The 22,454-nt window shown below is 40.7% G+C and overlaps 1 long non-coding RNA gene across 3 annotated transcripts; it reads right to left on the bottom strand.

Moving 5' to 3' along the window:
* Positions 1 to 15,841: 15,841 nt before the first annotated feature.
* On the bottom strand, positions 15,842 to 22,143 carry LOC120721561. Of its 3 annotated transcripts, XR_005693194.1 has the most exons (4): positions 22,040 to 22,138; positions 19,825 to 19,925; positions 18,935 to 19,661; positions 15,842 to 18,858 (listed from the first exon to the last, which is right to left on the bottom strand). It is a non-coding gene; the product is annotated as an uncharacterized LOC120721561 (long non-coding RNA). The 3 variants fall into 3 exon arrangements; XR_005693192.1 differs by having other exon boundaries at positions 15,842 to 19,661; XR_005693193.1 differs by lacking the exon at positions 19,825 to 19,925 and having other exon boundaries at positions 15,842 to 19,661; positions 22,040 to 22,143.
* Positions 22,144 to 22,454: the final 311 nt, after the last annotated feature.

The following is a 22,454-nucleotide window of genomic DNA, read 5'->3' as shown; positions in this document are numbered from 1 at the left end:
TTGGCTGTTTAAAGCACTAAAACATTTTGGTAAAAACGCAGGATATAAACTGAACATCGTAAAGACTCAAGTACTCTGTCTGAATTATTCTCCCAAAGGATCATTACAAAATGAGCTTAAACTAAAATGGGATTCAAATAAGATCAAATATCTAGGTGTTTATTTAACTAGTGATACAAGTACTTTGTATGAGGCAAACTATGTGATGATTAGTAACACAATTCAAAAAGATTTGATCAAATGGGCTCCGCTTGTCAAGGACCTTAGCTCAAGAATAGAGGTAATAAAAATGAATGTGCTTCCCCGGTTACTGTATTTATTCACCTCATTACCAGTCCAAATAACAGATGCACAGTTCGATAAATGGGATAAATTAGTTAGTAGATTTATTTGGAAAGGGACAAAGCCAAGAATAAGATTTAAAATACTCCAATCAGGAAAAGAAAAAGGAGGATTAGCCCTCCCGAACTTTAAGGAATATTTCTATGCAGCTCAGCTGAGATACACTGTTTACTGGTGTTCATCAGAATATACCTCAAAATGGAAGCATATAGAATTAAATCAAAGCCTACCATGTCATCTACAAGCAAGATTGGGAGAAGAAACTACCCAGCCCACGAACAAAAATCCCATTACTGAATTTACAATTAAACTCTGGTGGACAATAATGAAGAAATATAGAATTACAGAAGATTGTAAATTACTGATTTGGCCTGCATACTCTCGAAAATTCCAAAGCGGACAATGGGATAGCACATTTTTAAGATGGGTCGATATAGGAATTACGGCAATATGTACATTAATAGATGGGACAACATTTAAATCTTTTGAGAATTTTCAGACTCAATACGGATTGGATAAATCAGATTTATTTAGGTACTTCCAACTAAGACATTTTTACAATACAGAAATCAGAAAGAAGCTCTCGAGAGAAAGAAATCGTATAATAGGAACAATAACAGGTGCATATAAAAATCTTCCATCAGGAATTCTGTCGAAATTATATGACGGCCTTCAAAATTCGAATAGGAATGAAACATTACATATTAAACAAAAGTGGGAATCGGAATTACAACTCGAGCTATCAGAGGATGATTGGCGTTCCATATGTCTCACACAACATAATACCACTAGTTCAAGAAGATGGAGAGAATTTGGCTGGAAAAATGTAATTAGGTTTTTTATTACCCCGTATAACAAGAGCAAGCAGTTGAAAATACCCCAACAATGTTGGAGATTATGTGGAGACTGGAACGCCAACCACTCACATGTGTTCTGGAAGTGTAAATATATTAAATCATATTGGGAAAGGATTGCGGCAACAATGACGAAGGTGCTGGGGTATGAAGTACTGTTTGAGGCACGAGTAATGTATTTTGGAATATTGGACAATGTAAAAAAGGAGGACTGGTATCTGTTTAAGATTATGTTGTTGGCAAGCAAAAAGGTGATAACAAAGAACTGGTTGAAGAGCGATCCTTTAAAACTGGAAGATTGGATGGACGTAATCGAGGATATATATATAATGGAGAAAATGACTTACACTCTAAGACTGAAACCTGATAAACATCGAAAACAGTGGACAAAATGGACGATTTATAAGTCTTAGTCAGCCTATAGGGCGTGACCTCTGGGTTTTTTTTTTTTTTTTTTTTTTTTTTTTTTTTTTTTTTTTTTTTTTTTTTTTTTTTTTTTCCTTTTGCTGCCTTGCGTTTGTCGATGTATTTGTTGATGTGTTATTATTATTGCTTTGTCTGTACGTAATATAAAGGAAAAAACTACAAAATAAAGAGTTTAAAAAAAAAAAGAATGTTAATAATTTACATCAGGGGTGTCAAACTCAAATACACAGTGGGCCAAAATTCAAAACTGGAACTAACATTAATAATTATTGAAAAAAATCTTCCTCCAGAAATAAGAAACCATCTTTTCTTATTGACTCAAACAAATTTTGCTGAAAAACTGAATATGGAACAAGCGAAGCTTAATACTAAACGATATATATTAGCTGTATAATACCAGTAGGCCAGCTCTAATAGTAATGGCTTCGCGGGCCAAATGTAATTACACTGCGGGCCAAATTTGGCCCGTGGGCCAGAGTTTGACACCTATGATTCACATCATGGGAAGTTTGTGTCTCTTGTCCCCCGTGGAGCGGTGACTCAGCACAATGTGAAGGTGTGATCACATTCAGATTTCCACAACAGGAGTAAAACATGCGCACACTCACGGTGCTGACTGTTAACAGATGCGTGTTCTCTGGCTGGCTGCTTGGCTCTCACTCCTCTGCAGGTCTGATTGCTTGGTGCAGACTTAATGCAGCGTGAAACTCAAGAATCTCTCTGAACAAACAGCAGAAAGCTGTAACCTCAGATGGCAGAAGACGTAATGAGAGCAGGATTGTGCAATGATACGATGGTTGTTTCATAACTGTTAACAAGCCCATATTTCTCCCATTGTGGAGCAGGTTAGGGGGACTTCTCAGAATCTTTGTGTAATGAATATATATATATATATATATATATATATATATATATATATATAAATCCCCTCTCGCCCCTGCCGGCGAGAGCTACCAGAGGCCTGGGAGCTTGAGGGTCCTGTGCAGTATCTTTGCTGTTCGTAGGACTGCACTTTTCTGGACAGAGATCTCTGATGTAGTTCCTGGGACATCCTGGTGCCACTTGCCTAGCTTGTAAGTCACGGCGCCCGGCACTCCGATTACCACTGGGACCACTGTTGCCTTTACCCTCCACATTTTCTCGAGCTCTCCTGTGAGCCCTTGGTACTTCTCCAGCTTCTTGTGTTCCTTCTTCCTGATGTTGCTGTCACTTGGTATCGCTGCATCTATCACGTGGAGGGAGTGGAGGGTGAAGGTAACAGTGATCTTAGTGGTAATTGGAGCGCTCGGTGCAGTAACCCCCCAAGCTAGGGGCAAATATGCATTTGGAGCAAATCTACCAAATCAACAGTTTTTTTTTTTTTTTTTACTGAAACATATTCCAATTATAGTTATATAACAGACATAGACATAATATGTAGACTCTCAGCTTTCATTTGAGGGTATCAACATTCAAATTGGATGAAGGGTCCTTAACATGTGTCACATTCTTTCTATAAGGACCAAAAGTAATTGGACAATTGACTCAAAGGGTGTTTCTGGGGCAGGTGTGGGCAATTCCTTCGCTATGTCATTATCAATCAAGCAGAAAAAGGCTTACAGTTGCCGATTTGAGGTGTGGTGCTTGCATTTGGAAGTTTTTTCTGTGAAGAGACAACATGCCATCAAAGGAGCTCTCCATGCAGGTAAAACAAACTATTCTTAAGCTGCGAAAAAAAAAAACATTTGAGAAAAAGCAGCACGGTGGTTAGCACTGTTGCCGCACAGCAAGAAGGTCCTGAGTCCAGTTCCACCATCTGGTCGGGGTCTTTCTGTGTGGAGTTTGCATGTTCTCCCCGTGTTTGCGTGGGTTCTCCCCGGGCTCTCTGGCTTCCTCCCACAGTCCAAAAACATGCAGTTAGTGGGGATAGGTTAATTGATCAATCCAAATTGCCCATAGGTGTGAATGCGGGAGTGAATGCGAGTGCGAATGGTTGTCTGTCTCTGTGTGTTAGTCCTGCGACAGACTGGCGACCTGTCCAGGGTGTACCCCGCCTCTTGCCCTATCACAGCTGGGATAGGCTCCAGCGGTCCCCCGCGACTCTGAAAAGGATTAGTGGAAGCGAATGGATGGATGGATAGACATTTGAGGAATTGCTACGATTATTACGAGTGGCAAAAGCTACAGTTTGGTACATCCTGAAAAAGAAAAAGAAAAAACAGGCGAACTCAGCAATGCAAAAAGACCTAGCCGTCCACGGAAGACAACAGTGGGGGACAGTATTGGGAAGGTTACTTTTAAAATGTATCCCACTACAGATTACAGAATACATGCCCCACAATGTATTTTGTAACGTATTCCATTACGTTACTCAATGAAAGTAACGTATTCTGAATACTTTGGATTACTTAATATATTGTCATGTCGGTGATTTTAACCTGCACATAGATAATCCTTCTGACCCTGCAGCAAAAGAATTCTTAAACATTCTTCACTGTTTGGATTTTACCCAGCACGTCACACAGCCGACTCACAACAGAGGACACACTCTGGACCTGGTCATCACCCATGGGCTGTCCACCAGCGTGTCCTCTGTTGTTGACTTGGCTGTCTCTTTAATCATTTCTACAGCAAACTGAAGAAAAGCCTTGACTCCGTTGCTCCACTCACCACCAAAAAGATTAACGTAAAACATGCATCACCCTGGAGAAACGAAGAAGTCAAAAAACTCAAAAGAAATTGCAGGGCAGCAGAAAGGAGATGGAGGAAAAGTAAAAATACTATCAACCATCAAATATTTTGTGAGCAACTTAAAATGTACAATAATACATTAAGGAACTCAAGAAATTCATACTTCGCCAAAATAATCAGTAATAACAAAAATAATCCCAGGGTCCTCTTTTCCACCATAGATCATTTATTTAATCCTGATTTTAACAGCTCCCAAAGGACCCCACAGACTCACTCTGTGAGCAGTTTGCAGACCACTTCAGGGGAAACGTCAGCGCCATCAGATCTGATGTTTTATCTAATCGCGATATGTTTGTAAACACATCTGAGGGCTCGATTGTACCTGAGGAGACACTGGACAGCTTTGTCCTGGTTAATGCTGAGAACCTTCAGAAAGTTTTCTCCACAGTGAGACCCACCACATGTCTTTTAGATCCAATCCCTTCTTCACTCTTTAAAACACTTTATGGATTTTTTGAGGCTGAGCTTTTATACATGATGAATTGCTCTCTTCAGTTGGGTGTCTTCCCTGCTGCCTGCGGCAGTGGTGAGGCCCCTTCTGAAGAAGAGCAATTTGGATTGTAATGATTTTAATAACTACAGACCTGTATCCAACTTACCATTTTTAAGTAAAATCTTAGAAAAACTTGTTTTTACTCAGATTAATGACTTTTTGAATGATAGACAGATCCTGGAGATATTCCAGTCTGGATTTAGGGTGAACCACAGCACAGAGACAGCTCTCCTAAAGGTTTTAAATGATCTTAGATGTAACTGGGACTCCCAAAAGCTCTCAGTCCTGGTGCTACTGGATCTAAGCGCAGCCTTTGATACAGTAGACCACGCTATTCTTTTAAACAGACTGAAACACATGGTGGGCCTCTCTGGTGCTGTACACAACTGGTTCACTTCCTGTCTCTCAGACAGAACTTTTATGGTGAGTATGGATACATGCTCCTCTAAGATCCATAAAATGACATGTGGTGTACCTCAAGGGTCGGTTCTAGGCCCTGTACTTTTTAATTTGTATATGTTGCCTCTCGGCAGTGTCATCAGGAGGCATGGAGTGAACTTTCACAGTTACGCTGATGACACGCAGCTGTACATCTCTGTGTCTCCTGATGACACCAGACCAATGGATGCCCTTTTTAACTGTATTTTAGATATAAGATCTTGGATGGCAGAAAACATTTTACAGCTTAACCAGGACAAGACTGAAGTTTTAATCGTCGGTCCTGAGGCTCAGAGAGAGAAACTCTTGTCTAAATTAGAGGCATTTTCACTATGTCCTTCGCTACAAGTGAAAAACCTGGGTGTTATTTTTGACTCTGAGCTTGGTTTTATCCCACATATTAAACATGTAACCAAAATTGGATTTTATCATCTAAAAAATATAGCCAGAGTCCGCCCTATTCTCTCTCGGGCCAACACGGAGATGCTGATGCATGCTTTTATTACCAGTCGCATTGATTACTGTAACGCCCTGCTCTCTGGTCTTCCTAAGAAGAATATTTCAACTTTACAACTTTTGCAAAACTCGGCAGCTCGTGTGCTGACGAAGACCAGAGGGCGGGCCCACATTACACCGGTTTTAGAATCGCTGCATTGGCTCCCCGTGTGTTTCAGGATCGATTTTAAAGTTCTTTTATTGGTTTTTAAATGTCTTAATGGTCTCGGGCCTTCTTATCTCTCAGATCTGCTTTTACCATATGAACCCTCGCGGACCCTGAGGTCCTCTGGTACTGGCCTTTTGACTGTTCCCAAAGTCAGGACACATACTCACAGAGAGGCAGCTTTTCAGTGGTACGGTCCTCGTCTGTGGAACAGCCTGCCGGAGGAGCTCAGGGCCGCAGAGAACGTACATGTTTTTAAGAACAGGCTCAAGACCCACCTTTTTAATTTAGCTTTTACTTAGCGTTTATTTATTTTATGCTTATTTATTCTATCCTGTTATTCTATTATTAATTTAGGCTTTACCTAATATTTATTGATTTTATTCTTATTCACTTTTTAATCTTCTTACTCTATTTATATTTATATTTATCTTGTATCCCGTTCTTATTTATTTTATCATTTTACCCTGTATATATCCTATTGTGTCATATCTCCAGTGTTTCCTCGGAGGGGGCGCTCTGCACCGGGGCTGTGATCGACCGTGGCTGCTGGGGCTCTGGGGGTCCTCTCAGCCTGGCTGGGGGGCTCCTTTGCCTCCCTCCTGCTGTGTGCCCAGCCTGGAGGCTGCGGTCTGTGACCGGCTCCCGGTGCAGACGGTTTCCTGTTATAGTGTTTCCTCACTTGGCTCATGCGAACCCAGCCCAATTTTACTCTTTAAGTGTGCGCGTGTGTGTATGTGTGTGTGTGTGTGTGTGTGGGGGGGGGGGGGGATATGTGTGTATTCACATCATTTATGTTAATGAGAGTGTGGGGAGTGAGTCGGAGGGTGGGGTGGGCTGCTTTTAACTATGTAAAGCACTTTGTGCTACATTTTTTGTATGAAAAGTGCTTTATAAATAAAGACTGATTGATGCCTTTTACAGCTACATGAATGTCCTATTGCTGTGTGATTTATTACTTTTACTGAAGGTTACTCACCACACCAACACCAACTAGATGTTTAAATCTTAATATAAATCAGTAACAGTAGGTGGACATTAGGTAAGGCTGCACTTTTTGCAGTGATCTCGTATAGAAAACTATTCCACACGTATATAAAACAGGTCCGCGGCTCCGAACCGTAGTAAAGGGACCTCTGGCTAATACGTCGGGTTCATGTCGGGCTCGTAGCTGAAAACTAGCTTTACTTTGTTGTCTGGGTCAACTTTGCTAGTGAGAGACAGAGAGAGGCGTTGAAAGGCTGCTCCAACAGAACTTAATGTTTCGGAAGAAAACACGAACACAGTGTACAGTCGAGTCTTAACAGCTTACTTACAGCTGGGCTACACTGCCCATGAGGCTACATTCTTTAGGGCTATGTCTGTAACACTCTGCCTGTTGCCTTCATATTAAATCATTTTTGTGAATAATTTTAAAAAATATTTCTTCACGTCATTATGCTCGATGCAAGTAGAGGTAGCATGGGCTGCGAGACTGAGACACAGGCATTAGAGGCTTTTAATGCGTGTTTTGTTTGGGTTTCCACTGGTGTGGAGAGGGCATAGCATTATGAAACAGGAGAACACCACCATGTAATCCCTTTATTTCAACAAAGTAACTGTATTCTGAATACCACATTTTTAAACAGTAACTGTAACGGAATACAGTAACTCATGTTTTGTATTTTAAATACGTAACGGCGGTACATGTATTCCGTTACTCCCCAACACTGCGTGATAGACGCAGCAATACCGAATGACAGCAACATCCCCAACACTGGTGGTGGATGATGATGACATTTGCATGGTGAAGAGAAACCCCTTGACAACAGCCAACCAAGTGAAGAACACTCTCCTGGAGGAAGGGATATCGATTCTTTGGACAGATGAAACCAAGATCAACCTCTACCAGAACCACAGCAAAAAAAAAAAGTATGGCGAAGGCGTGGAACAGCTCATGATCCAAGCACGCCGCATCATCTCTAAAACACGGCGGAGACAGTGTGATGGCTTGGGCGTGCATAGCTGCCAGTGGCACCAGGACACTAGTGTTTATTGGCACAGGACAGAGTCAGCTGAGGTGTTCAGAGACACACTGTCTGCTCAAATCCAGCTAAATGCAGTCAAATTGACTGGACGGCATTTCGTAATACAGATGGACAATGAGCCAAAAAACAAGACAAAACAAAAAAACTGTTTAGTTCCTCACATTTGTATGCGATCTTTTTGCTCAGCCCACTTTTAAAATCCATTGTGGTAATGCACAGAATTAAATTAGAAAAATGTTGTCTCTCTCTGTCCAAATATTTAGGGACCTAACTGTATACAAAACGGAGATTTGCTCAAGTCTAACGAAGCCTCATTTGCAACAGTTTTCCATGCTGCACCCATATGGAAAACAAATCCTCTCAACTGTTTGAATCTAATCACATGCTGCAGGTCCGGGCTTAGGACATCCTGTTGTCTATGGCACAAATTATGTCCCTTTAATATGTGTACTGGAGATGATTCTCAAAAATGTCGTCAAAGTGTCTGATCAGAGACCAGCAGCTGGAAGCTGTTAAGTCCACTTGATGTCTATTAAACTGTTCTCCAGAGCTTCAGCTGTTCTCCTTTCCATGAAGCTGTTGTGAAATATTAAACTGACTGAATTTTGCTGCAAAAACACTGGACCCCTACAGTTTAACTGAGTGTTCGCAGCAGTAGTGTGGCTGAACTTTGGATTTGAGGACAAGTATGTTACTGGCCAATGGGATTCACTCAGTTTTTTCCACTTCAGCACTCAGTTTGCGGTTCTCATGTTTATGCTTATAGTCCTCTCTTACACTGTGGCTTAGACTGACCATACCCCTAATCCATTCAGGGTTAGGGGTATGGCTTGGTTAATGTTAACCTCTTTATTGAATCTTTGCTTGCTTAAAACAGCTTTTAACTGTCAAGGTATGTGGGGAAAAGCATTGCCTTTATTTACAGTGTAGCAAATAATCACATAACAATAAATCCCTGTGCGCCACCAACTCCCAGGCTGTCTTCCTCCCAGTGTCCACTGTGCTCGCTGCCCTCTCGTTTCTGCACACCTCCTGGGAAATCACAGAGACAGATGTTAGATACTTCCGCGGCAAGTTCACACGCACCGAATGAGTACCTGGGAAACTGACAGGGAGTCTCACACAACAATCTAGTGTCGATGGGGGCTCAGCCACACTGCTAGGTAGCTCCCCCGACGAGGCTAGATCAGCTGCAGGTGTGTGATTATGCCTCCAGGTCCCCACAGCAGGAGCAACCCTCCAGGCCTGGTGTCCCAGGAAAACCAGGACACCACACACACACACACTGTCAGGGTCCTGGGTTTTTTCGACCCACTGTTTTGAGTTTCCTGTGTTTTTGTCATTTTGAATTATGTATTAAGTCCTCAGTGTTAGTCTTTAGTTATTCTATACGGTCTAATTTCTTGTGTTCCTTGTTTAGTCATTTTCCCTCTGTGTAGCCGACCCCTGTGTCTCCCTCTGTGTGTCAAAGTGGACATCGTGATGTGAGTATTGTGTTTTGTTCCCACTCGTGTTCTGTGTTTCTTTTTTTTTTTTTTTGAAAAAATTACTTTATTTAAATATCAAAATACACAATTACAAATACACATAATACAAGCACCATGCACAAATTATTCACATCTTGTTTTACATTTTACAATAATAAAAGCTCCCACGGCAAGTCGTTACCTAGTTTCATATCTCTCGTTTTCCTTCTTCTCAGCTCAGTTACAATGTTTTTACATACTACGAAACTACTTATCATTTTTTGTTCTATAACCCCTTTAGCCCTTGTTTTCCATATGTGTACATTTATAATGCACATCACCAACCAAAACAATCTCCTTTTATTTTCACTCATCTTTTCTTTAAACAAACCGCATCTTACTGATTTTGTATTATTTTCAATATTAAAACCTACTTTATCCATCCTCCTTATTTCAACCGTCCTGTAACATGGTATCAATAGATGATCAAGAGTTTCGTCTTCATCACTATTCTCCATGGGGCCACAGAACCACAGCTCTTACTGGGAGACGTCCGACAGAGATAAGCCACACTGTATCTCTCATGTTCTCGGATATTACTTTGTCATATATGTTTTTAACTATTTTCTGATTTTCTTCTTTTTCCACAGCCTTATATTGTATCATACCTTCATTTTTTTTTTTTTAGATTGATTTTATTATATATTTGTTTTGAGTTTAATTGTAAAAGATTTAAGCCATCCAATTTCCACTGATCCACAAGATCCCCAAACACAAGTTTAAAGTATGGCACTCCCGTTCGGGCTCTCCCTTTCATTTTTTTCCACAAAGATTTCTTCCCTTGGATCCAGTGGGTGCTCCGCTCAAATGCGCTATATACATTTTTTAGAAAAGGAATCATCAAAATAATGCTAAGATCTGGCGCTCCTAATCCTCCATTTTCTTTTCCTTTATACATTAATTTCCTCTGCGTTACCTCGCGGTTTCTTCTGTTCTGTGTTTCCTCATCCCGTCATGTGCTCCTAAATGTTCTCGTTCTCCCTCCGAGCCGTCTCTGTGTACTTCCTCTTTTACTTTGAAGGTCTGTGTCTCATGTAAGTGTATTCTGCTTTGCTTCCTTTCTCGTCAGTTCTGATTTCTCCCAGCTGTGTTTCCCCCCTGTCTCCCGTTCCCTGATTGCCCCTGTGAATATATAAGCCCTGTGTTTTCTCTTGCTGGTTGCTGGTTCTTCTGTGATGTCTTCCCCAACTCGCCCTGTGTTTCCTCCGTGGTCCTTCCGGTGTTCCTTTGCATGTCACTCTGTGAGTTTTGGTTTCACTTTCATGTATTTAGGTTTTCCCAGTTTAGTTATTTCTTAGTTCCTGTCCTCGCCATCTCCACCTTAAATAAACTCACTCCTCATACCGACCTGCCTGCACTTGGGTCCTCGCTTTACCTCCACACGGCCTGCCTCGCCAGCCGTGACACACACATTCCAGAACAAAGGGAAACAAGGGACAGCAGCACAATACACACATACGGCCATCCAAAATAAACAAGTCCACAGAGTGCTCATGAACCCTGGGTCCCCAGACCCAAGTCCTTGACATAAAACTGTAATCCAAAAAAGCTGGAATTGGACTTCATTTTAAATGCAACATCTTCTAGTTCTGAAAAATGCGGTTAAAGCAAAACCTCGTACTGGGCAGATCACCTCAGATGGCAGAAGTGTATGTCGAAAGGATAACAACATTTTTTATTAAAATGTAAAAAATAATAGAAATGATTGCTCAGTATTAAGTGTCCTTTATTAAAACAGATATGCAGGTTGTAAGTCATAAAATACATTTTTAATCTTTAATCTCAGTCCATCATTTAACTCTTAGAAAACCCAAACATACTCTGGTGGTTTTCGGTTCTGACTGGATTTGTAATTTCTTCACTGAACATAAATGAACTCATTTGTATAGCTCAAAAATGGTTCAGTTTACATCGTTCTCATGCCTGAGGATGTAACCTCTCAGACAGAGGTGCTAAAATGAGGTGATCTGACCTGTAATTATGCTATTCTTGCAACAACACCCCACCCTGCACCTGTTTAAGCAGGGCAATGCCCACGCACACAGTGCCAGAGCAGCGCAGGCCTTCAGCGTTCCCTGGCCAGCATTTATTACCAATATGCGTCTTGTTGAACATGCCTGAGACATGCTGGGTCTACATCAGTCACAACCAATGACCACCGCACAGGTGAAAGCTGCAGCAGCACATCCGCCACTTGTCCAGACAGGTGACTGAAGGTGTGACCAGCCTAAGAGTCAGGTTTTGTGTGTTTATATTTTGTTTCTATGTACCCATCATCACTGGCTGTGTATCAAGTACTATGACACATTTCAAGTGTAAGTAAATGTAAGAATAAACCGTAGCAAACAGTGCTGGGCGAGTCATGTAAAAAACTGTACAACATTCCTCTTTATTCAGCGTGACAAAAAACCCACGTCTCCTGCCTGAAAACAACTGAAGAGTGAAAACAAGCAATTTGTTTTCTTTTTGTTCGATGTGTAACGTGAAGAGGAACACTAAGCAAAACCAAATGCTGCACTTCAGGGGAAGATCCCCCAGGCATGAGAAAACAGAAACCTCCATTCCTCAGTGGAGCTGTTGTCTTCTTTTTTTCACTTAGAAATTCATCAGGCATCGGCTGAGGCAGGGACAGAGGGTCTCTGACAGAGCTCTTCTGTTTCACTGCGATGTCTCTGTTGGTCTGATGTGAAAGCAGATTAGGCTAACTTCTGGTCACCTTTGTCTGCAGTTTCACTCCAAAGTCTGAGCCCTGATTAGTTCACATGCGCTGCTCAGTGCTACAACGCATGTCCTAGTTTGTGTCCAGATATGATCACATTCACAAAGCCTTGCTTAGACACCTGTAGCAGCACGTAGTTTCATGTTCTTATGCTGAAGCATTTTGGGATCTCTGATGCTGAACAATGCTGCAGATTAGTTATTGACTTGTTATTGTTGGTGTGGCTCCAAAGTTTAGTGGCTTATGCATCTGCCTAACAAACCAAAGATCCTTGAGTCACTCCTCCGAGGAGATGGAAGTCCCTTGGGTTTTCATCAGGGAAAGCATCCTAGATAAAATCTACCAAATCAAATATGTTTGGCCACCCAGCGTGGCGACGAGGGAACAGCGGAAAGTAGCTTTTATTGTTTGTGTGAAACTAGTTTATAACAAAATATAACAATGCAACATTCACACAATTAGAGCGTGCACAGATAAGCCAAACCCAGTGTCCACTCACACACTGAGGCTTTACTATTAATCCTGTGTCATACAGAATCAATCATTTAAGATCAAAACAGTCAAATTTAATGACTACAACATTTTGCAGCTAATACCTAAGTAGACTCCTTGTAATTGAGCATTTTAGATTAATTTATAAGTACATTTACTAAATCTGAGTACTTTCTCCATCTCTATAAGACAGTTTAAAATAATTAGATTTTGTACAGGTACTCAGACAAGTGGTGTTATGACATATGAAATAGTAGGTCTGTCTTCTTTTAAGGTACAGCAACTCCTTCATCCACTTCATAACTGTAAAGCCATGTCATCCACCTCAACAAAACATGCATTAATATCAAAGAACTCTGCGGTGTCGTTGGTGGCCACCTGGAAAATATCAGCTCTCCCCAGCTGGTTGGGAAATGGTTGCAGGAGGTTTCTGGCTGTTGCTTGGTGAAGCTGGTCACAAATAGACAAACAGTGCTTCAACAAAAACCTCCTCGTGACAACTTTGACTGCTTGCTTTGCTCGCCTGTAGTTTGTATGGAAGATGCCGACTTGCAAACACTCATCAACTACACCAGGTTTCGTGCAAGCTTACCGACTTACCAAAGGGTTTCAACCTTCAAAGTAAAAATGGCATTTTTTGAAATGTGTTAGCAGCAAAGCACAGCTTTTACTCTGAAGGTGAACATTCCTTTGTTCTATTATTAGCTGCACTTCAAGTTTTGTGTTTTACTAGCGCTTGGTAGCTTGTTAATAAGTGTCAGTAGACAAAATAGCATCTTCCACGCAAACTATAGTTGACTGCTGCAATCTGTGAGCAACCAAAGCAGTTACAATGATGTTTTTGCTACATTTGCATCCATTTTCACCCAGCAACAAGCAGCAACCTTTAGCCAACTGGTTGGGGAACGCACATTTTTCTTTGGGGGGTCTAGGTCTCTGTGGCCTAAGTTGCTCCAGGTTGTGCAGCTGCTAGGATTTCATGCTCTGGTGCTTATGTAGTGCTTTTGTTCTCTAACTGAACCTTTTTATTTTACACCTCATTCGTCTAATTACAAGCACATTCATACCAGCACTTTTTTAGCATTAGAAATTCATGCACACACTCACACTCCAACGATTGCAAGGGTAACTTGGGGTTCAGTATTATGCCCAAGGTTACATGAAGATTGGAGCAGCTGGGGTTTGAACCGGCAACATGCTGATTAGTAGACAATATGCTGTATATCTCATGTCTCACACACATCTATATGAAGCCTGATGTCATCAAAAAGAGCTCTTTTCTCTGTTGTGTATTAAAAAATGATCATATTGATGAACTTTTAAAAGTGGATCAGATCATAATGCATCTGACACTGTTCCCAAAGATATACACATCAATCACAGTCACCTCACACAGTGAGTTAACTTCTCTTTTTTCATACTTACCACAACTATTCCAGTCATTTTTCTTGTGAAGAATTAAGTTGAACTGAGACAATGTGTGCTGTAAACCACATTAATATGATTCCCCACCTCTCTCTCAATTGCTGTTTTTTTGTGTGGCTGCTCTGAAAATGTATCCTTCAGATGTGGTTGGAGAACAAATTACATGAAGCTGTTTTCACACTTCCTGAGTGATACATAATCAGGTTGTTCAGATGTGTTTTAAACCCATTGCTCTTTGAGTTTCTTTACAGGAATGAGGCTTGTCTCCAGGGACCTTGCTGACCCAACTGCTGATAGAAATCTTTCTTGCAACAGATAAAAACAGCAATTTTAGGTTGATATTTGGTCAGTTCTGACATAGAATCACATAACATGCATAAAACAGTCCACTGTGTTAAAAGTGAACTGAACAATAATGAACTGCAGTCCTTTCCAAAAACACATGCTGGGTGGGAGGTTAGAAAACAATGTTGCAAGCACCAGATTCACAATGTTGCCTTAACAAAGATGCATGGTTTTACAAGGACTGTCTAACTGGTCCCCACTTGTGGTTCAGTGATCCCCGCTTGACGTCACTGTAGCAGAATTTATGATAACATACTGCGTACAGATGACCAAAATGTTAATTCGTAAAATCAGTGTTGGCACAACATTTGTCTAAAACCATAAACAGAAAACAACAGGCTTCCACTTGACTGGTAAAATCAAAATCAAATCTGGTACCTACATGTGCTCAATTTACAATATACCTGGTGGTCTCTGTCCTGCAAGACACCAATTAAGAAACTTCCAGCTTAACTTAGGTATCTCCCGGTCCCTAACCTGGTACTCAATCTATAAGTCTCAAACATACTACCTATGAGAGGTTCCCCACTGTTACCCAACCTAAAAATGTCAAATCTACTACCTACATGTGGTCCCCGGCCTGGTACCCAACCTAGAAGTTATTAACCTACAAGTCCTCCACCTACTATCTACCTGAGGATTCCCAATTTCTTACACAACAAAGGTGTTCCACTATAGAAATCTGACACATGCTGCTTATTTGGGACTTCCAGTAGTGGTGTCTTCCAAATCATCAACATAGTACCTTTACCTGGTTCCAAACCAAGAGGAACCAGGTAACTGCAGCTGTTTAAATTATTTTGAACAACTTTTAAAGTAAAAGGCACCAGGTCATTTTAGGACACATGCAGAGTAAGGTCAAGATCTTACGTAATCAGAGACAGACACAATAATTCCTACATAACTGGAAGTTCCCAACCTCAGTCTCTATTTATTTATTTATGTAAGCATCAAAAGTCGCAGCCGATTTGAAAAATCTCTGAACCAACCGAAGTACAGATGTTTTTTCTTTATCTTCCGTAACAGAAAAATCTGTCTGTTCTCCTGTCAATCACCTGTCCACAGATATGCACCTGGGACTTTTATCTGCAGTGCAGATGAAAATAGAAACTTATCTTCACATCTTATATGCCTCGTGCATTTTCAGGACAAGTTTTGGCTTCTTTTTGGTTATGAAACAGTCTCTTATCCACATTTAGCCTCAGTCCGTGATAAAAACATGTACAGCTTGTTTTGCAGTCAGTTAAGATGTACCATGACAACCGATAAACAGAAATTATTGCACAGTGTCCCCAAGCTGGTACTCCAACACAAGAGTGCTCACAAGGGAAGGTTGTTTCCAATTATCTCTCAGGGATTTTTAAATCTGCACCCAGTCAGGTACCCAACCTAGGATTCGTAAATATGCTGCCTCCATAACGGCTCTAATGTAGAAATTTCCAGCTACTACCTACCCAGGCTGACCAAGATTCGAAGTGACAGTGAGGTTCCCAGCTTTGAAGTCTACTACCCATTACCTTCCTGGAATTTCCTGACATGTTTGAAATCTCATCTATTTACTCAAGCATCTCAGTAGAGTGAGTAACTCTGAATGCACTCTGAAGATTTCAATCAACCCAATTTAAATGTTTTTCTTTTACCCTCATGAGCAGAGAGATCCGCCTGTACTCCTGCCACTCATCTTCCCTGTGAGCCGTGGATTGATCTGATGTGCTGCCGGGAATCTTGGTGAATTATCCGGAGTGCAGCTGAAAATAGAAACCTGTCTTCTTATCTCTGCTGTTGTTTTGGTTTTCAGGGCAAGCTTGGTCTTCTTTTGTTTATGAAATGGCCTTTGACCCTGAGGTAACGACAGCCCCCGATGAAAGCATTATTCCCTGCTGCAGTTAGACAAGCTGTTCTACACCAGTGACGAGTTTTGTTAGAAATCATCATGCGTTCTTTATTAACACAGGTTCATTCATTGCTGTGTCTAAATGGTTCATCGAGGTTTATAAAATACTTCTAGAAAAAAAAAACATTGCTGCAGCCAAAATTTCAGACAGGCTGACAAGTTTCCACTGCACAGTCCTCTCGTTCCTTTATTTTCTTTTCAAAGTAGTGAATCTTTGATGAGCAAGATAAGATGACACTAAAATGCAAAATTATAGGCCAAAGTTCACGTGACTATCATGACAGAATCCCATCATCATATCTCTGTTTTTTTAGCTGTTTCCGTGCTAATCAGACCGAGGTATCTTTAACCCTGACTCAGACTTTTCTGGCAGATTGACGATTTATGTTAAGGTCCTATGTGAACTGACTCAACCTCCTCTAACACGAAACCACATGCCAGCATTAAAGACAAGAACCCCACAGACCTCAAGAACTGAAGCAGAACGATTTAGATAATACACACCTAGACAAACAAAACAGGGTTCGTGATGAAAATAGCTTTGCATTAAAAACAGTCTGTGTTAGCAATGGCATGTTGTTAAATGTACAAAAGATAGCATCTGATCCTAAAATCCAGAAATAGATCCCTAATTTTTTCCAGCACATTACAGCATTTTTTGTTGTGCAATGTTTAAGCAAAGGCTTTATCAAAGAACAACCAGCAAATCCTCTGAGAAAAACAGCAGACTTTTCTGTCTGGAGGGACCGTTTTAAAGAGGGATTATTATGTTCATTTCCAGCTTCTATTCTTGAACTCCATTAAAGTAACTTTGAATGACTAACAGATGAAAAAAAATCCTAATTTCTTATGCTGTCCTTTTGTGCAGGCCCCTGTTATCCTGTAAAACAGGCGATTTTAGTAGCAATTATAAGCTTTAAACTTACAAGAAAACAGAACTTCACCAGTGAAAAAAATGCTGCTTAGACAAAAGTGAATTAAAACATCTTTAACCAGGACACATGATTGCAACAAGATATATGTAGATGTATAAATGGTAAATGGCCTGCATTTGTATAGCGCTTTTGTAGTCATTAAGGACCCCAAAGCGCTTTACACTACATTCAATCATTCACCCATTCACACACACATTCACACACTGGCGATAACAAGCTACATTGTAGCCTCAGCTGCCCTGGGGCGCACTGACGGAGGCGTGCCTTACCGTATGCAGTGTGTGTTTTTGTAAATATAAACCTTTATTTATAAGAAGACGAGGCAGGATAAGTCCAGAGACAAATAACTTTTCTCTTTTGTGGGGATTCATTGTTCTTTCTTTTGCTTCATCTGAAAGTCATCTGAGGTAAACCTCCTGCAGGCTGACCATAAAAGGCTTAAAGATTATTTTCCCCTAAATGTTTTAGTAATGTGTTTAAACTGCATTGTGATGTGTTTTGGGGTCAGTTCCAGAGTCCTGCTCACTTCCTCCTCCTCCTCCTCCTCCTCCTCCTCCTTCAGCTGAACATTTGAGAACAATTAGCACATTATGATCAGGATTACACCCCATAAGAGGTCTATAGTGCGAGTCCTCGTGATAACTCGTGATCTATCATACGCAGCTCGGAACATTTAGCGTGAATTTTTAATGATGTTATTCAACAAAATCAGCGAAGGTCCTTGAACTGAAGCTTGAAAACATGAAAGTCACATTTACAGGTAAAAAGCTGATATATGAACATTTAAGTGTCTCCAGTAAATAACGAGAAAGAGTTTGATACAATTTTACACTTTTTAAATTCTATGGATCTTGAAACTAAAACTCTACATGTGTGGCTGTTTTTACTCTAACATTTAGATTTACATTATTAAACTTTTTTTTTTCCTTGGTGAATAAAAATCAGAAATTTCTCAGCTAAACAAAACATTTTGCTTCCCGTCCCATTTGTGTTCAGACTGTGGTGATAAGCAGAACACTCTTTTTTTGGATACTTCCATTAGAATGTCCATGTAACACTCTGTGCACACCGTTTACTTGTATACCACTATATTCTACTGAATATATACTGAACGTTAATACAAAGATGGTCAGAAACGTTTTGTAAATGACTTGCCAAACTGTTAAAATCATACATAACATAATTATCATGGAGAACAAAGTAAATGTTTGAATCATGCTATAAAACTTTTGCTTAACAGTGAAAATACAAAACAGGGAATTGATTGGCACCCAGTCTGCAATCCACAAAGCATCAAACCCCTGCAGCTGCTCCTGAAGGTGGTGGGTACTCACAAGTTGGTCCCATACGAGCTGCTGCTCTGGGGATGGTTTGCCTCCCTGATCCCTCTTTGGTGAGGTGTTTTGGGCATGCCCAACTGGGAAAAGACCACGGGCAGAACCAGGGCGTGGTTTGGGAACGCATGAGAAGTGTTGTAGGTAGTGAATAGGTGGAGGGAGGTGTGAGCATCTGTACTGAGATTATTTTTCTCCTGCAGCCTGGACTAGAGCCCTATGAAATGGATGGTAGTGAGTTTTGACCTGTAGTTTTTCTCCACACAATGACCTAGAATAGTCAGAAAACTTACACATTATGGACAAAAGTACTGGGCCACCTACTCTCCACACCCACTGAAGCTGCTCAGCCACAGTTGTTGTAATGCCAGGGGAGGTTTGGATCTCTGCAGTTATTGAGTCAGCAGAGCGTTGGCGACTTTTACAAACTCGGCAACCCCACTCTGTAACTTTGCATGGTTTGAGTTTGCCGTGGTTCCTAAACACTTCCACTTTGCAATAATACCAATGACAGCTGATTGTGGATGATCTAGGAAACAAGAAATTAGATTTTACATTTCAGTCAAATTCAACGAGCTCCTTAGAACAACCCATTCTTTCACAAATGTTTGTAAAAGCAGACTCCGTGGCTAGCTGCTTGATTTTATGCACCTGCACCAACAGGACTGAAAATACCTAAATTCAAAGGTTAAGATTATCTATAGGCTGCAGCAAAAGCATGCTTTCTTCTCATTGGTCACTTTCTGCATTAAAAACTGAGAAATACTGTAATAGCATTTTTTCTTTTTTATGCACAAATTAAAAACACTCATAAACTCATTGGGAAGCATACTTTGTAAATTGAGCTCTCAGTATAAACATCAGTCTGCAATCCAGCCTTGTCATTAATCTAGTTGCTGTCGGGGGGCCTCTCCAGCTGAGACCGACACTGCCTCTGTGTCTTGAATGTAAACTCAGGAAATGAGCTGCCATGGATAAATGAGCCGCACATGAAGGTCCCTGGACAGTCCACACACTCAGCTGGCGAAAGAAATTGAGAAAAAGTCTGAAAGCTCCAGCAATAACAAGCCATCAGCAGCCATTTTCCACTCAGCGGGACAGTAGGAATATTTAGTCTTTTATTAGGAGACATTTAAAAAAAAAAAAAACAGGAAATGAAACAGTATAGAAATCAGTAGGATACCTTAAGGTTTGGGGGTGATTTTCCTTATAAAGTTTATGGTATTTTCATTATTTTTGTTTCTTTTAGGCTGTTTCTGCCCAGCTTGCCTCAGAATCATGTGTCTGAAAGAAACAGAGCCAGTCATTTTAGGGAACTGGGCAGATAAAGTCAGTTTTTTCCCCTCCGGATATTAGCTCCAAAATAATGAACTTTACATAATTAATTATAATTATGTAATAATTATAAAATTATAAATAATTAAATCGTTCAATAGTGCAACATAAAGGGCAGGAATAAATAAGGTGGAAGAAAAACGAAGAACATTAAATGTCTTGGACTAAAATGACATGTTTTGACATGTCTGCGATCGTCAGTCAGGGAGATCAGAGCTGAGATGTCCTGACTGGAAAAACCTCGTCACCTATAGCCCACTTCCAACTCTGCGCCTCCACACCCACCTACTCTGGTTTACTATAACTCTGAGGAGTCAGCTTCGCAGATGTGGAGGGTGTCTGAGTTAAGTGGGTAAGTTAGGAATGTTACAGCAAGCTCTGGTTATCATACGGATGTACTGGGATTGTGGCCATGACCTGATGGGAAATGCATGTTTTCTGTATAGGATGCATTCAGATAAGCACAACATAAGAGACTAAAACATTTATGCATTTAACCACTGCTACTTTTACTAACTTTTAAAAGAACGAAAATAAACAGGTGCAAAGAGCTTTATAGGAAAATCCAGATACATCAGAGAGCCGGACAGAGCCGGAAATCCCATCACTAGTGTTACTGATCCCAAAGGTGCAAACAAAGTGAACGCACAGGGGGGTTGGGAGAACAACTGGGAAAGTCCAAATCACAACAACAGTCACTTCAAGACATTTATATTTAAAAAAAAAAAAATTATTATCTAAAGAGTTTAATTTCTATTGTTTGGCCACTCAAGGTTTATAGGGATTTTAAGAAGTATTTAGTTAAATTACTTATTTAGTAATTAAGTTACTTTTCTGACACAGTAATTAGATAAGTATTTTAAATACAATATTGACTAAGCAATTAGTAATTAGTAATTAATTACTTTTTTAAAGTGACTTACCCAACACTGGTAAAGACCCTAAAAAATACAGAGAAAATCCCAACAACCTTTGAGCAAGCGGTTGGTAACAGTGGGAGGGAAAAACTCTTCTAACAGGAAGAAAGTCCTGGCAGAACCAGGGGGTGGTTGGGGGTGAGGGGAGGGAGACAGAAATAATTAATAACTCATGATAATTAATGAGTGGTGTGTTACTGACTGTCCTGATCGGTGGAGTGGTTAACCATTATTAGCGAACTGGATACTACAGGTATAAATATCTAACAGAGTAAATGTGGGCCCCTCACATCAGGTGTGTACTGTCCTCTAATTAAAGCACAGTTCAAAAGAAATTCTGCACTGTTTCTTTGCGCTGCGTGCAGTTATGTGTCAGCTTCAGTTTATTTTTATTTCACGACACATGCAATGATATGCTGAGCTGGAAAGGTATGACGCTTCCTGATAGATCACAGCAGCTCAGTAAAACATGCCCTAAAGAAGGCTTTACTCTACAAAGACTAATGACAAAGTGCAACAAGGCTGATGCTGCAGGCTGAGCTCTGATATCTGTGTTTAATTATCTGCAACGTCAGTTTTCACACTAACTGCCCTCTCTGGAGTTAAACTTTCTTAAAGCATTCTCTGCAGATGTAGCATCTCACTGTCCGTAATTTTTCGGCACTGCTTTTCTGACACTGTGTCTGAACTTGTCCAACAACAGGTGTCCAGTCCCAGTAATCCTCCCTTCCACGCATTTGTTTGGGTTGGCGCTTCACCCACGCAGGCGCACAAGCATAGGGGTTCAATTCTCCCAGAACACCGTGTCCTGGAAATCTGTGTCACATTTTCGGCTGCCGTAAATAATGGAGCGCTGCCAAGACAACGAACACCTCAACACACTAAAGGGAATGAGGCAGGACCAGAGGTGGTGTAAACACACGTTAAAATAGCCTGCAGGCAAAAGTAACTGTAAAGAATGAGTTCAAGTTCAAATTTTATTCGCTACATGCAGTGGCAGGTTGCCCTGCACTGGAATGAACCCGCCCGACCGTACACACACAACACAGACATCACATGGGGATACAAGTCAGAGAACGGATGCATGAGATGGAAATCTCCTGTAAAACGTACTAAACAGCAGACAATGAGACCTCAAACACCTACCAGGAATAAACACCCAGGCTCTTCCTCCAATATTTAACCTGCGATCTGCTTTATTCTCATGTTCTCCGAAACATTTTCCTTAATGAGCTGAAACTGCCTCTACACCCCCCCTCAGCTAACAAACCGGCAGATAATCTATATCATTCCGCTTGTTCTGGTCCTCTGTTTGCAAACTGGGCGTAACCACATAGATAAACTGACACAGCAACTACAAAAAAAGCTTTGAAGATTATATTTATTTGTTTAACAGAGTCTGGTGAAGTCAGCACCCAAACCACGAAGTTTAAACAATGCAGAGGTAAGCAGTGTCTGTAGACCAGGGAGATCAAACTCATTTCACATCATGAGCCACACACAGCTTTGATCTTAAGTGGGCGGACCGAGTCAAATGGCTTTTTCTGTGAATGAAAAGAAG

The sequence above is a fragment of the Simochromis diagramma genome, unplaced genomic scaffold (genome assembly GCF_900408965.1).
Source record: "Simochromis diagramma unplaced genomic scaffold, fSimDia1.1 OVJJ01000603.1, whole genome shotgun sequence".
NCBI lineage: Eukaryota > Metazoa > Chordata > Actinopteri > Cichliformes > Cichlidae > Simochromis > Simochromis diagramma.
This window is presented reverse-complemented; position numbering and strand designations above follow the sequence as displayed.